General features: G+C 39.3%; 1 long non-coding RNA gene across 1 annotated transcript in view; it reads right to left on the reverse strand.

The window, feature by feature from the left end:
• The window catches only part of LOC106725186, a 6,962-nt gene extending 4,963 nt beyond the window's left edge, over positions 1-1,999 (reverse strand). Inside the window, exons 1-2 of the long non-coding RNA XR_001361052.1 lie at positions 1,947-1,999; positions 597-813 (exon numbers count right to left, since the gene is read on the reverse strand). This is a non-coding gene — a long non-coding RNA (uncharacterized LOC106725186). The remainder of the gene's footprint in view (positions 1-596; positions 814-1,946) is intronic.
• Between the last annotated feature and the right edge of the window lie 2,058 nt (positions 2,000-4,057).

Below are 4,057 nucleotides of genomic sequence, written 5' to 3' on the forward strand. Positions count from 1 at the left end.
ATCCTATACTTAAGGAATTGTTAAAAAATTAGATGGTCATTCTAAGGAGATTAATGCATACTGACTGACCTTATACCATTGATTTTTGCATATACCTAGAAAATAAAGGGGAAAACCTCTGTGGAAATAATATTATGTCTACATTCTTAAAGACTGTATATTATAATTTTAAAATATGTTTTATTGATTTTTGAGAGAGAGGATGAGAAAAGGAGAGATAGAAACTTCAATGAGAAACATTGGTCAGCTGCCTCCTGCATGCCCCCCACTGGGGATCGAGTCCACAAGTCAGGCATGTGCTCTGACCAGGAACTGAGATGACCTTTTGGTGCATGGGACCATCCTCAACCACTGAGCACACTGGCCGGGCAAGACTAGCTATTTTTAATGCTACTACTCAAAGTTAGAAAATATATTGGACAGTTCCACCATTTGATATTTGATCACTGACTTCTACAAAATAAATTTCAGAGACTGTAAGTGCTTTGAATCCTCCCATTCAACCATAGCAATTATTTACTAATTTAAGATGAAATCTTTATTGGGACAGAACTACTGAAAATAACTTCAGGGTGGATCTTTAAGCAGATGCTTACCTGGCTGTATTTACAGGGGAACAGCCCAAGCAAGAGTGATAGTGAAACATGATGAGAAGTCCAGCTGTATTTGCCTGACTGCTGCCAGTTGTTTATCTCTTCCTTGTGTGATATCTTACAAAAACAAATGACTAATACGCCTTCTCTTCCAAAGTTCATCCAAGTAATGTGGAAATTGGCTCACTAACATTGCATTCGGCTTTGTCCAGATTAGATACTATAACAAGGAAAAATGTTAAAACCTGAAAACGGGTTTCACAGAATATCTTTAAAGAAAATACAGCATTGAGTAGTGCTTACATGTTGTTCTCCCTCTTAGTTGATCACATTGATGGATGAGACCATACTCAGTCAATTCAGAATTTATTAAAAGTTCAGGCAATAAAAAAAAATAAATACGAAGATGAAGATATTTAAAATATTCCATCCAAGAATTTAAAGTATGTTGAACCAAACATTAATAATCTGCTGGTAAAGATAAGCAAGTAAACTGTATCCATTATGAATGCCTTCATCAGCAAGAAACAAAATTCCATTAACAGAGGCTCATGCAATAAATAATTTTAACTTCTCACATGGAAGAAGTCTGTCAATGAGCAATCTCAGTCAGATGCAGTATTTCAACAGCATTTCATCCCTTGGCTATGCCACCCTTGGCTTGTGCCTTCTGGCTTTGTGCTTCCCACCTCACGGCTACAAAGTAGCTGCCACATCTCTGAGCATCATGTCGGTGTTCAAAGCAGAAATGAGAAATGTAGTAAAGAGGCCTCTGTGATCCACCTTCAGCATAGCCAAGTTTTAGAGAAAACTGACAGCATGTGGCCAGTTGGTTACTGAATTTGCCCAGGGCAAACAGGATGTAGGGAGGAGGGGAGAGGGTATAAAAACAAAGGACCCTGTACATGAACAATAACATGTTTTCCAGGAAGATGCACCCAGCACAACTAGACAAGGGAGGTAAAGACAACTAGCAAAGACCGCCTCCCATTTTTTAAAATAACCCAATAGGAGAAAATAAGACCTAGGCAACCTATGGGGGAAACTGTTAACCCCATAGTACTCAGCCCATGAGGAACCCGGGGAGGGATTCTTGCACACTAGGAATAAATAGCCTGTGATCACTGCTCCGTGTTCAACCGGACACCCGCTTTTGCAAGACCACATTACAAGTCTCATTGTCGCCATAATTCTGTCTTTGAGTCCGTTATTTGAATTCAGACAGGTGAGCATTTCTCACAAGCAAGAGGCAGAGAGCTACTCTCTGGTGCCTGTATCTTCTATAAGGAAGCATAAACTTCCCTATAAATGCCCTACATACATGTCCGAATTGTACCATGTGACCACACGTACCTGGAAGGAAGGCTGCAGAAATGAGTACTTAGTTTTTCCAACCCCGGTGAGGGAAGCGGCAAAAAAGAAAAAAGGGAGTTGGGAATTGCTGTTGTCAGTTTCCCAATAATAGCTCCATGTACATCAACCAAGCAAGGCAGAAGCAAATCAGCTGTAGGAGAGGAAAAGGACAGTTTCTGATTTGGGTTAAGGATACCATGGAAGTAGACCTTAGGATAGGATTTTAAGCATAAATAAGATTTAATAGACGAGTTGGGGGCTACAGAACAATACAGAACATAATAAGCAAAGGAAAGACAAGGGGATATAAAATGACATGGCATGTTGGAGAATGAGCAAATAGTAGTATGGTATGTTTAGATACCAGAGAATTGTATAAATGTGCTGGTAGGGAAGCTGTGTGCTGAGAACTTACATAGGAATTTTGAGATTCATTTAATGAGGACTTTTATTGCTGTGCTAAATAGCTTAACTTTCCATGGTTTCCCAACCACTGGAATCAAAATCAAACTCCATGGCCTGGCAATTGAGGCTCTGGATAAATATAAATGCACCTAGCCTGAATTGCTTGTTCATTCTTTTCTATCACTATCCCCCATATATATGTCAGTACCTTTGGCCAACCTGGATTTTTTATCATACACACACCCACAACACACACATACACACACACTCACACACATACACACACCCACAACACACACAAATACAAACACCCTCTCTCTATGTACAATGCCTCCTGTTCTGGTTCCTGCAGTGTTCTCCCCATACTTTCCAAATTGAGGTTCTGTCCATCAAGGAGGACACCTTCCCAATGGAGGTGGAGTGGAATCATCTCTGATCACCTCACTTCTTTTTTGAACTATTATAGTATTTTAAATATGATTGTCCTTTGTCAGGAAGGGTGAATGGAGACAAACAAAACTCCTACTCCAGATTTAAAGCCTGGAAAGACCAATGACTCGGTCTCAGTTCAAGGTGTCTTTCTTCTCAGATGACTCCCAAACAAGCATTCAAGCAGTGCCAGGATGTACATAGGGTTAGGAGGCAAGTGAGTGGACATAGTTCCCCACTGTCTCCTTTGTCCCTCATGAAGTCATATTAGTAATTGGTGGTCAACTCATGCCATGGGGGTATGAAATCTTAGCAAATCTGAGGCGGCCACAGCCACAGGTTCAGTGCCTACACTGGGCCAGGGGATGGACCACATAGGCAATTCAGGGTTTGTCCATTACCATGTAAAGAATTTTTTGCTTCAGTATAATTATATTCCACTTTCTATTTCTGACCAAGATCTACAGATACAATCTTACCACATTTTTTTTCAAATTTTAGAAGATTTATGTATATATTTTAGACATTGTAACATAGTGGTTAACAGCATAGGTTCTGGAGTCAGACCTCCAGAATTTAAATCTCGACTCCACCACAAGTTATGTGATCTTGAAGTAATGCACCTCAGTTTCCTCATCTATACAATGGGAACATTAAAAGTATCCACCCTCCTTGGTTTGGTGTGAGAATTAAAGCCAGTGTCTCAGATTACTTACTGTTGTTTGTCAAATGTAGATCTTTTAGGGCAAAGACTGTATCATTCATGTTTTCCGCTATCATCTTTAAAACTTGCTATGTGCACCATAAATATTTGAAAAAATAAATGAATTTATTTATAATTGATTTCAGTGTTTCATGGCTCTAGAAATAAAAGCAACCAATGACACAGGGCAGCAGTAGAAATTTATAATGAGTGGGCTCATCTCAAACAGAAAAGCATTCATCCCATTAAAAAGCAGCCAGCTCCACAACACAGGGGTGGAAACACATATTTTACAACCTCCCTGGAGGGCAATTTGACAAAATTATCAAAAGTACTTTGAAAAATCATGGATTTGGACCCATTGTAATTCCATAAATGCTAAGAAAGTGACACAAAGAATGTTACAGGATAAAATGGAAACAACGTAAATCTCCACTAATAAGGATTAATTAAATTATAATAAAATATCCTATCTAATAAAAGAGAAACATGGTAATTAGCTGTACGGCCGCTACCCTTCCCATTGGCTAATCAGTGAGATATGCAAATTAACTGCCAACCAAGATGGCGGCCG

The sequence above is a fragment of the Myotis brandtii genome, unplaced genomic scaffold (assembly GCF_000412655.1).
Source record: "Myotis brandtii unplaced genomic scaffold, ASM41265v1 scaffold1419, whole genome shotgun sequence".
In the NCBI taxonomy this organism is placed as follows: Eukaryota; Metazoa; Chordata; class Mammalia; order Chiroptera; family Vespertilionidae; genus Myotis; species Myotis brandtii.